Source organism: Chaetura pelagica, unplaced genomic scaffold, assembly GCF_000747805.2.
Source record: "Chaetura pelagica isolate M959 unplaced genomic scaffold, ChaPel_1.0 scaffold17, whole genome shotgun sequence".
Classification (NCBI taxonomy): Eukaryota; Metazoa; Chordata; class Aves; order Apodiformes; family Apodidae; genus Chaetura; species Chaetura pelagica.
Window position 1 is genome coordinate 4,097,104 of NW_009970726.1, and position 12,805 is coordinate 4,109,908.

Consider the following 12,805-nt stretch of genomic DNA (forward strand, 5'->3'; position numbering starts at 1 on the left):
AGCGGGGCGGAGGGGCTGGGGCGCTGCCCGTTAGAAAGCAAGAGGAGTTATAGTTAAAATAATAAAACGGACTGTATGTTTTTTTGGTGTGGAATTGAATCCTGTATCGAACAGAGTTACTTCGTTCCAGGGTTTAAAGAAAGACCACGTTTTTAGCTTGAATTTTAGCCAGGAGAGCTTAAACCTTTCATTGGCTTTCAGTCATTACAAGAGAACACCTTTAATTAATAAGGTTCATATTGGCTCCTTTTAGTTCTTAAGTCAGTGTGACAGATTTTGCTTAATTTTTTTAATTATTTTTTTTTTCGTTAAAGAAAACGTGAAATTAGTGATTCTTGACATTAGAGGAAAATATCTATGGACAGTGCTAATGAATAAAGTCCTTTCGTATATGGAGGGCAACACAACACTAAAAACACCCAAATAGAGCACCCCAAACACTGTTTGGAAGTTTGTATTATTTCCTCAGTCCTGTTCTTGACCCAGAATGTGAATGAACTGTCAGCCTGGATCAGTTTTTTAAGTTATGAAGCTGCTGCTCAACTCTCACTTGCCTGTCTCTTCTCTTGTACTGCTGAGCAGGTAAGAAGGCTTTTTCCTTCCCGAGGCACAGGAAGATAATCCTTTGAAGGGCAGTCCAACAGAACTACTCATCTGCCCCCACACCATAGAGATAATGTAGCCAAGGCTTGTTTTACCACCTCAAGGCTCAGCTGGGTAAGAACGAGGAAGGCCATGGAATGTGTGAGGGATGTATCTCACATAATAACAGTGTGGGATAAATGTGTTTTTTCATGGAGGTGATTGTCCACAGACATTTTATGCACTGAAACTTTCAAACAGGAGCTATGGGTAAATACGTGCAGTCTGCACAGTGATGACTTATGAATAGCATTGGCTTTTCTTGTTTCAGTGCACAACTTTGAGAAGACAGAAAGTCAATAGTTTGATTAGGTGAACATGAAGGAGCATTTTTAGTAAAAAGCCTGAGTAAAGACTTTATGCAATTTCTTTATTGAATACTACATATAAAGGCATTTCCAGAGAGGATTAAATCTCGTCTTTTTACTGAGATAATTACTATTAAAAAGTTGAATTTGATGGGCAGAAGGTGCCAACAACAACATGTGAAAAGCAATTAAAGTATCCCCACCATGGGTGGTGGGGAGTGAAGACAGTGAGTTTTCACACACAGCTGAGTATTTTAAGCAAGAAGTCGGTGGAGTAAGAAATAGAATTCCTAAATGAGATCACACTGTTCCACTGAACAGCAAGAAGGAAAGACATTTCAGTGATGATAAATGGGATGATTTGCCCTGAAAGAGTGTGCATCTCCAAAGAGTACGAAACTCCACAGAAAGCATTTTGCTAACTAGCTTAGGCTTAGTTACTTGCCTGTCCACAGGAAGTTCTGTTAGTAAAAAAATAAATACAAAGCAGAACGTATCCTGCAAGCCAGCAGGGAGGAATGCTGCTGGAATCTGGTGTTAGAAGCTAAAGGGCTAGAGATGGTCTAGAGGTTGGAGGTGGCTTTCCACTTTCTTCTTTGGGACAGGCAAATACTGAGATTGCAGCTCAGCTGTACTCATAGGAAGACTGCTCTGACTCTTCTGAAGACTAGAAACCATCTGATGCTGTTTCTATTATTTCAGTCTTTTAGACTTGACTTTGCTAGGCTAAACAGGTTCAGTTCCCCTAGTGTCAGCCTGCAAGTTACTAATTTCTCTTACCATTACCTTCCTTCTTACCATCCCTTAGTTGTCAATGTTCCAGTCTGAGCTTGTTTTTAAAAATATTTGACACTATTTCTAAGGTCATTTCACCAGGGACCATTGCAATGGCATTAATATTCTTCTGGAAGTTCCTCAGTTATTATGTTCTAGAATTGCATTTATTATTCAGATTATATTAGGGATTGTTTTCACCTTGCAGTTGAATAATACAACCAAATATTAATCCGTTACTTTTATATTCAGCTGATGAGTTTGTAGTTTCTTACAAGATTTCAGCATATAGTATTGTGGTTTGCCTTTACACAATCAGACCCTATTTTGGAAGGAAAACATTTCTAGAACACACTCTCTTATCTTTTGGTCCCTATCCTCTTTCTCTTTCCAGAGTAATTTTTGAACCTGACAGCAAATTTGAACCGTATTTCACAGGGAGTTGTGGACTTGGAAATAAGTCTCTACAAGTTCTGTAAAGCCTGAGGTAGTTGAATGAAAAGCAAAGCAAAATTAATGTCTTTGCTGAGGCAGAGGTAGGCATATGAGCTGCAGATCATGTTCTGTAGCCACTTGCCAGCCAACTGTTTTGTTTATACTGAGCTGGCTAATTAGAGTATGAGTAACCTCAGCCTTGTCCAGTAGGTGTTTTATGGAGAAGGTGGACAGCAGAGGAGTAAGGGAAAAAACATAATTCTGTAAGAAATCAACTCTCATTACTATTTCTCTTCATGAGCTCTTCCCCTGACTTTCAAGTGAAAGGAGAAGGTTAATGAGCCTAGGGCAGAGTCTGTGGTCCCAGGGACTTCCAGGTGGTGTCAGTTCACACACAAGTACTGTGCCCTGCCTGCCCTGCACCTTGCTGGGTTCTGTGAACTGCGTTCTCCAGTGCAAACCCTCTTCACTCATCCCCTTATGTGATATGAACTATTTCTGTTCCTGCTCTCTGCTTGCTGTCTTTGTGCTTTTACATGTTTTCAGACACATATTTGTTGTACCTGGGCATTACTGCAGTTATTGCATTGGTAGTTAAGCTCTGTGGTAGCATTCAGGTTTGTCTTGCTGGATGACAAGAAGTCATGTCTTCTTACATCAGCTGGCACTAAAAGGTATGCATTTAAGACCTCCCTTACTTAGCCAGAGTGAAGGATATTTAATACCATCTTTTGCTTCTACCAGATGTGATTGATCAATGCTATTAGTATCTCCTAGCATGAGAATATAAATGGTTATCTTAGAAAATTTTGATTGAAGGCTGAAGTGTTAAATAAAGTAATAACTTAAAGAATTATTTAAGTATCCTCTTGGTCACTCAAAATCAGTGGGCAAAAACTGCCAGGCAATAAACATGTAATGTATTCTCAAAAGCAGGCCACTCAGGAGCTGGGTCCACCCAATGATGGCATTTGCACCATGTTTGGCTAATTCTATCAATTTGTGGTTATACATTTATGTACTAGTGATTTTTTTACTCCAAGTTGTTTTTACATTTTTAACGTAAGAGACATTTTGTAAAACAGTAGGTGAAATGTTTGCCTGAGCATAGTCAAAGATGAGATCATTTGTTACTGGCACAAAGAAATGGGGAATATGAAGAATTTGTTAACATGAAGAGAAGGGCAATTGGAAATTTGTTTTACAATCTCAAAAGTTGCAGCCAGAAAGTGTAAGCAATTTTGGGTGTATATTTTTCCTCACACTATTGTAGAATAGGCTGTAGATTATTACTGTTAAAGTAGAATGGTAATACAAGTTGTAAAAAAACAGTTGTAGAAGCTTACACACCCAAAAAAAAAATAAAAAAATAAAAAAAATTCAAGGTAAGTAGTACCAGCTATTCCTTCTGTTAAATAACAGTTTGGCTGATAAGCTTCATGGGCACTTTGTCAGACAAGTTGAAAATCGGGAGAAAACAAGATCATATTTGTGGATTTCCTTTTATTGTTCATTAGCTTGCTTTTGTTGGAAATTTTACATATTTTTGACATTCAAAAAGCAAAAGTTCTACTGTTTTGGTGAAAGTGAGTTAGAGAAACAAAAAATCCAATTGTACTGCATTTATTTAATTCTGTAATGGTACAAATACACTGTTTAGGTGCCTACGGTTGTCAGCAAATATTTTAATGCTTCTCGCATTCCTGTCATCTACTGTTAGTTTGTTGTGGTGTTTGTTTCAGTGTTTTTAGGGTTTTTTTGTTAATTAGGGTGTAGTGTCTTGTGGAAGGGCAGAGTTTGAGCTCAAGAGATGACCTACATGTAAAAACAGGGAGAGGACATGATGAATCTGTGGATGTCTTTAAGCATGATTTTATGGACAACAGTATGCAAAACCTAATGCTTAGAAAGCAAATGACTACTCCTTTTTCACTGAGTCTCTGATTTCTGTGTTATGATCTCCTACTTACCTCTTGTTTTATGGGTAATTGTGTGCTCCACAAAATGCCAAATTACCTGAAGTGAGGGTTTTTACAGCCTGGACATTGTGCAATGCACTGGCTTGGCCCTAGAAATTAAAAAACAGAAAAGCACATTTTTCAAACAGGACTCAGTGCAAGGAACAAAGAGAGATGCTAGAGGTGTGCTGTGCATGGGCATCTGGCAAAAAGGCAGTGACTACAAAAATCTCCAAGGAAAATGCAGCAGGAAATGTTTTGGTTTAAAAGTTCTAGATCAATAATATCAGGATAGTTATTTTCCGAACAATGACAATAACAGAGTTTGCTGTTCTTTTTTAGAAGCGGCTTCCAGATGGGAATCCTGGTTTACAGTCCCAAGATTGAGTGTGATCTAATAAGTTTTTATCAGCAAAGAATATAATATTTCAGAATATGAACTGTATTACTAGACTGTGCTTCCCTCTATTTGTAGATGGTTGTTTATTCCCTTTTGTTAATTTCTGTTTACTACTGACCAGGTCTTTTGGGTATAATTTAGAAGAAATAATCTCTGGTTTGTAATAACCAAATGACTGTGATTGTGTCATAATAATATCAGGAGTGCCAGGTTAGAAGTCTCTGATTTTGAAAGACGTAGTAAATTCATTCACATGTTTTCTTTGAAGCATCAGAACAAGAAATGGGTCAGGTTATCAGGTGCCTTAACATAGTGGGCTATCTTTTAAGTGAAACTGTCCTGGGTCTGTAATACTTTACTGGGAGAAAATTACATTCAAGGATTATTGATTTTTAATTTGCATTCACTTTCTGCATCTTCAGCCTTGATTATCTCTGTGTAATGTTTTCTCTTGAAATTTCTGCTTTTAAAATATATGTGCATAATAACATTGAAAGAGAAGTCTTCAGAGAAAGATATTCTGGAGCAGAGTTATTTAAGTATATGAATAAATTTTGAATAGTTTTAAAATGCTGACTTTTATAGGAGTCATCACCCAAGTATTGACTCCATTAGCCACCCTGATTTGTTCGTGTACCAGTACAATCCCTTAGACACAGAAAGGATTAATGGCTGATTCTCTTTATTTTCCTGGTTAATTCTTCCCCACATAAAAAAATGTATATTTTGCTTTATTTTTCCAGAGAGAAAGAATGTCCATGCATTTTGATGTTTATGTAAAATGCTTTTTCTTAAACTAGTTAATCATTATGACCTTAATAGTACAGCAGTTCAGTATTCATAGAAGCAACATATTTTAAAACATGCTCACTGGTTAGCTAAATCAGTTTTATGAGTGGATTATAACTAAAAAGTTAATACAGTTTCCATACAGCCATCAGAAAGATGCAGAATCCTTTTAAGGCTTTAATGTAAATCAGGCATTCTAATTTATAATATAAAAATAATGGAATTTCAACAGTGATTTATTTTTTTCTTCAAAGTAGTAGAGATTCAATTAAAACAAAACCAACAGAACATTTGTCCAAAGTAGTGTGTTCCAAGTGGAACGGACAAAGTGGTAACCCAGCAAATAGAGCACCCTGCTCTAAGTCAGGGGTATGTTTTCCACCTTTGCAATTCAGAAAAGATTTTTTACTTTCTGGCTAATAAAACAAAAAAATAGATATTTTTTTTTTTTTTTTTTTAAATGTAGGAAGAGAAATTGCCATCTATACTTATACATTTAGCCTGTGGTGCTAGACATTGAAATAACTTGATAATAAATATAATACTTGAGACAGTGTGTCTTGTACTGTGATTGAAGACAGTGCTTTTAGTATTCAAACATAAACCCTTCACAAGCAAATGCTACTGACTTGCCCAAATGCCTTTTGCTTTCTTTGTGCTTTCTAAAAATTGCTTCCTCTTTCAAGAAGAAAAAGGGAGAAAGGATTCGGCTGTTTGCTTTGGGGAGGGAGTGTGAAAGGGAGATTGTTTTAAAATTAGAAAGTCTTAAGTAGTCTCCACTTATGGATTTCTTTTCCTAGAGGAAAAATGAGAGGTATTGGTGGAAAGTATCTTCATCTATACTTATACATTTAGCCTGTGGTGCTAGACATTGAAATAACTTGATAATAAATATAATACTTGAGACAGTGTGTCTTGTACTGTGATTGAAGACAGTGCTTTTAGTATTCAAACATAAACCCTTCACAAGCAAATGCTACTGACTTGCCCAAATGCCTTTTGCTTTCTTTGTGCTTTCTAAAAATTGCTTCCTCTTTCAAGAAGAAAAAGGGAGAAAGGATTCGGCTGTTTGCTTTGGGGAGGGAGTGTGAAAGGGAGATTGTTTTAAAATTAGAAAGTCTTAAGTAGTCTCCACTTATGGATTTCTTTTCCTAGAGGAAAAATGAGAGGTATTGGTGGAAAGTATCTTGGACTGTAATGTGGTGGTATTAATTGGGAAAGAGAGTGTGGCTGTCTCAGGAAGACAGGATTCGCACACTAGGTGCTAATACAAATGTGCAGAAGACACTGCATAGTTAATGAGAATTTTAAATCCTTTTAAGGTATTCAGCTTCCAGTTATTCCTGTGCTGGCCCCATTTCACTACGTAGGCAATCACCAGTAGTAATTCTGGGTAATTCTCTGCATAGTTGTTATTAAAAGTAACGAAAAATAAAATAATAAGAAAATCCAAATAGTTTTTCCCCCATTATATAATCAGAAAGAAAGCCAAGAGTGACATCAGGGCGTTTTCTCTTCTTTGTAGGTCATTTTAAGGCAGAAATTCAAGCACCTTGGAGCAATCACTGGTTTTGAAGAGGCTGCTTCGATCATTTATGGTGTTATGGTAAAATTATATGGGAAAATGTGAAATTGTTAGAGGAGTGGGGATCAGTGTAAAGCCAAATCGCTACAGGGTTTGAGCAGCAACTGGCTGTAAAATCAATATGGACCAACAGTTGGATGTTGCAAGATTGAGCATTAATCCAGTGCCTGGTAGAAAAATAATTTATTTATCTAAATTTCTGTTTCATGGTGATTGTACTGTGTGAGCTATTAAACAAAACAAAATTTAAAAGTACCTCTCCTTCAAGTCTACAGAATGTATTTGATGATACTGACATCTTTACTCAACTTGGATGAAAAATAAGTCCTGTGTGGATAATAGGGATTATAGCTCCATTTCAAATCCTTTTACAATAGAACTTCAAACTGGGGAGGAAAGTTGCCTTTTTATCAAAATTACTTTTATTGAGAGAAGCAGAAATGCGTGTTACTTATACACATCTTCTCGCATAGTGTACATTCTGATACAGTTAATTCAGCCAATTTTCTGGTATTATTCTCATGATCTGTGCTATGGCTATTAGAGGCCTCCATATGGGTACATTTTTTCCTCTGATTTTTTCCATTTCTTCTCCTGGTAATAACTGTATAAAATCAAGCATTTTAGTTGAAATTTAGAATCATTAAGGTTGTTCTAGAAGATCTGGAGCTCTCACATATTTTGGTAATTTTTGTTATTTTATTTTAGAAAGAGTTGCATCTAGCTGTTATATCCTCATTTGTTTTTTAGCTTAAGAAGAAATGAAGTTTAAAACTATTTTTTAAAACCCTCTATTCTTTTTTTCATCAAATTTATGCAGAAATTAATATTTCAGTTTACTACAAGAGCTGTTGATTTCTAGCAAGCCTTCAACTCTGAATGTAAAATTTGGGGGATGAAGCAGGCCCCTTTTTCAAAATGCAAGTACATGTGCTCTGTTTAGATTTGGGAAGAATAACACTGAATAATGTGAATGTAATTTTTCCTGGAATATCACGTTAGCATCGATCGCTTTTGTTTTGAAAAGGCTGCTGATTATGATGCCAAAAGACTGTTTTACTGGGTGGTTTGGAATAATTTCTGAGATGGAAGTGGATTCTGTCTCTGTTGGAAAATCCTACATGGCAAAACTTTAGTATTTAGTATTGTCATCGATAGATTTCTGTCATCAATTTCATGGGAGGAAAAATTCAGCCCATCAGCAGCACTGTCAGCAGACAGTTAAGCTTAATTTTTACCGGTCTCTGGAAAAAAAATCTAGCACCTGTGATATTCTAAAACATAGTTTAGTTACATTAATGACATTTTTCTGCTGATATTTCAATGTAAAAGGTTTGTGACTTGTTCTGATTTTGGCAAAGCTTTTCACACTGGAAATAGGAACAGTTTTTGTATGCCAGGGGTCAAAAGCAATTAGGCTTGAGATTCTGAAGAAATCTACCACCAATTAGTAGTTTGCTATTGCTGTCAAGGAAATGGAAGCATATTTAAGCACAAGCCCAAAATAATATGCTTTAATGATTTACAATGGTATTTTATTCTTTTGATATTTTGCTTCAGTAACACCACTGAATTTGAAACAGTGACATTTAAAGAGTTACTGAAAGTTTTGCTCTGTTAAAATTAGTAAGTGCAGAATAAAAATTGAGGATCTAGGTCTGCAAATGTTCATGCAAGCAAGCAGTCCTTTGCATCTCCTACTAGATGTGCTGCTATACTGCACAGTAAGTACAATGTGGAAATTGGTGCCAAACCTGGCTCATGGACTGGAAGCCAGCTAGCCTGTTTGTGCAGTGCTTTGCCAAAGCTGATTTACTTTGCTAAAAAACAGAGTAAATTAGACAGTGTGTAGCATTAAGCAATGTGGTTAGACTGCTTCCAGTTACCACGCTGGCCCATTTTGAGCTGCTTTGGCTATCTCTCCACAGCACTGGGTTGTGCAGCACAGACATGCTTGGACTAAAATTGATGTGTGTGAAATTTTATTCATGTAAGGAAGGACTGACGAATTGTACCCATCCTTTCTTCTCCAGAAATTCTGCCCTCAGATACACGCAGAATGTACAACTAAGCATGTCTTCAAATAACTACAGCATTACTGTCATTGCATTTGACCTCAGAAATGTGATTCTCTGAGTAAACATAGAAAATGGAGGCACTGCAACTGATTATAATTAAAGTGGCTAAGCACAGATCTGTGGTATAAATAGATGCGTTACGGCTGACAGTCAAAGTTCGAGTTCAGCTTACGTGTGAGCCCTTGCATTAGTCATGTGAATCAGTGTTCTCACTTACAAGACAAACCTCATAATTTACCACTACCCATAAAGTATCCTCTCTGTAATCAATAGTGATTCCTATATGGAATTACTGTGCAGAGCAACCTTTCTTCCATCCATATGCTCAGCATGATTGCTGTATGGTTTGGCACCATGACAGAAAAATATCCTGTGAGCTCAGTAGTGTTTTGCATGGAAGGACTTAGCTGTCCTAATTTGGTACAAAAATTCCATTCAGTTTAAAGTAAGCAAAACTGGAATTAAATACTCCACATGGTGAAGGATTGAGTAGAATCTTCAGGGGGGAAATTGCTTGCAATCTCACTGTATTGAGACTACAGTTCAGCTTAATTTTATTCTATATAGAATAGAGCTATAGTCTATGTAGAATACAGCAATTAAAAATTCTTTGTTGTCTGCTCTATTGGTAACAGTAAAGGATGATCTGGTGATTTTTTTCATTTCCACCATTACATATGGTGCCCTTGAGACTGAAAGCAGATCATATTCAAATGAATTTCAAAACATTATATTCCTTTCTAATTATCTGAACAAACAGATGTGCTGTGCTTACCTCTTCAGCCTGTCAAACAGCAATGCTGAGCACAGAGGTGTTTCTGAACCCCTCGGCCCCTCTCAGGAGCCTGGTGGTGCCCACACAGGGGTGCAGCATGTTCCCAGAGCACCTCGTGAAGCTGCAGTCTCTGCCTGATGGGGTTCCTGTCTGAAGCTTAAAACAGTAAGGCAGTGACTCTGAAGCATACAGGAACCTGTATCTTCCATAACTCCCTACTTTACTAGGCAACCCCACAAGTTCACAGGCAATTGTGAGTATTCGTGAGCCCAGGATATCAGCGAGATCCTTTCTGGAAGTGGTGTCAGTGCTGTGTATGCTCAGGGCATCTGGACTGGAAGTGAAGCCTTCAGGGAACCAAAGTGCAGACTTGTCTTTTAATGGGGTTAAAAGAAGCTGGAGATGGAAGTTCAGAGTTTGATGTACTCACAGAAACCTGAGCTTTGGAGCTTAGGAGACTGACATGACCAAAAAAACGGAGCCAAGTGAATTCAGATTTTACAGTCAGTAAAGCAGAGGTTTTCTGAATCACTTTTGTGGATTTGGATTGCTTGAATTCCACTTTTGGTGGCTTGTATGCATCCTGTGTGCATGGCTCTGTGTTCCAACAAAAATATAGGCTACATCTCAGATAAACAAAATCTAAAAAATAATTGGTTTTCCATTTTAGTATGTGTTTGCAATTACTAAAAATAAAAAAAAATCCTGTTATTTTCTAGTCACCTATGTAACTAACACCTCTGGTGGAACTGAGAGTACCTCGTCCAGTTACATAAAACAGACACTTCCAAATGTAATGTCCTATAAAGCTGGGATTAAATACAGGGGAATAGAAAAGTTTCTAATAAAATATGGTAAATATTATAAATAAATGGCACTTTTAAAAAAATCTGCTTGGCATTGGATTACAGTATCAAGAAGTGACAAAAGAATATTTAAACTGAGAAAGCTATTTATGTTGCAGAAATAATGAAGTTATTTGATTTTCTGTTCTCATTTTTCCAATTCTCATATGAAAACTACATATTTTTGGCCATTCCCATCTTGATGTAAGGATAGATGTGCACTTACACACTGTAATTTTTTAATATAATTTGTGATTTATAAGCTACACCACGTTAATCTTCATGTCTTATTTTGAGATTAAACAGAAGAGTAACTCTTCAAGAAGTATCTCCCATGAAGTGTCTTATGTGTCTTTTTTGACTTTTACCAACAGAACAGTGTAGTAGTTTTAAAGTGAGTTGTTGGGTTTTTTTGCTGCACAATGTTAGAACTATGGAAAAATACACGGAGGCTATTGAATCCCTAATGATTGCTTTGCATATAATCAGTAAAAACATACATGTACTCACAATATTGCTTTATTTGTGGATTCTCCAGTGACTGCTCAGTGATACAGTAGTATCACCACTTAAAAAAGGCCAGACAGATGAAGGACAAGTGCTAAACAGTAACTTCACTAATGCTCAGATTAGCAGAAGTAGTGGAAACTCAGCAATTGTTTGCAAATACTGCATTTGTATTTAGCTTGATGTTTGCTGTTCTTATTTTAGGAAGGGCAAGTTTCAGAAGGACAAGCCCCTTCAAGCTCTTCTACAGCCACATAAATTGAATTGAAGAAGGGTGATTTTTGTAATCCCTGCCTCCGCTGTTCTGACGGGCTCGTTGAGGCGCACGGTGCCTGATGTCCCAGCGCTCCCGGCGCAGCTCCCACCGCCTGCAGTTCCAAGTGCTCAGCACCCCTGCAAGGTGCACTTCACCCGACCAAGCACCAAGAAAAACACAGTGAACAACCCCATGTGCAAAAGTGACCACTATCACACAGGAAATCTGTGGCAAAGGCAGGGATACGATTCAGTTCCCTGGGGCTGCACTTGTGCCTTAATCGTGAAAACATGTTCTCTCTCTACACTTGTCTGATTCATTCACTCCAGACTTCAACTGTTGCAACAAAGAAAGCAGATTCCCCAGGGCACGCTCCCTTTTACTGTGCCATGAGTCCTCCAGCACAGGTCTTTTCTATGCAGTTACTTAGCACAGAAGACCCATGGAAAACTTTTCTCTGCTCTCAGAAGAATCACCTGCAGTTCCCTCACTCTCACCACTCACATAATCCACCAAGTCCTTGTCCCTTTGTCTGCCTCTTCTACCATCAAAACTGTGGGGAGTGGGATGCACGGGAGTGACAGGTTTCCTGATCGGATTCCTGTGCTTAATCGGGCCCCAGATTGCAGCAGCACTGAGCAGCAGGATGAAGGAAGACTGTTTTGAATGCCAGTAGCCCCAGGGCTGGAGCATGCCCAGATGTTTCATGGAATGGCTCCACAGGCCAGTCACACACAGGTGTTTATTGGCTTGAAGGAAAAATCAGGAACACGGAGAATAATTCATCTGCCACTTGGCTTTTAAAACAGAGCAGGAACGAGGACAATGTGCAAATCTAAAAGGCAGATAACAGCAGCTACTAGCTAACAAACGGGCTTTACTCAGAGTTGTGCGATGAACTTTTCCTGGATTTAAGTCATTTTAGTATGTTAACTGATTATGCACTTTTTTTCACTAATACCTATCATTTTTAGGGACAAAATATGCTGCTACTAACTGTAATAAGCACAAATCTATTTCTTAGAATTCTGATTTGCAGTTTACTTTCTCTTTACACTTAAAAGCTATTTAAAAGCAAAGCAGATATAAGCGAATCAAAAGCAGTGTTGTGCACTTATATTGAATATCTTCATTTTCACATCAAAATTACTTGAAGCGGCAAAGAATTGCTGTATGTGAAAAATTAAAGGAGAAATGTACGAAACTATTCCAAAGAGGTTTGCTATGTTGCACAGCAAAAGCTCTGCACAGCCTCTCCATGACCTAGACCACAGCCAGCTCTGCACCATTTATTGGTTATCTCTCATAAAGCAAAATCCGAGTACCTTTTCTGTTTTGTTACTTCCATTTTAACACTAGCAGTAGCAGACAGACAGACAAAATTTAGTTTTAGCCTGGGAGCTAAAAGAAATACTTCTAACATATATACGTACTGTTACAGTCTGCCTTGTAA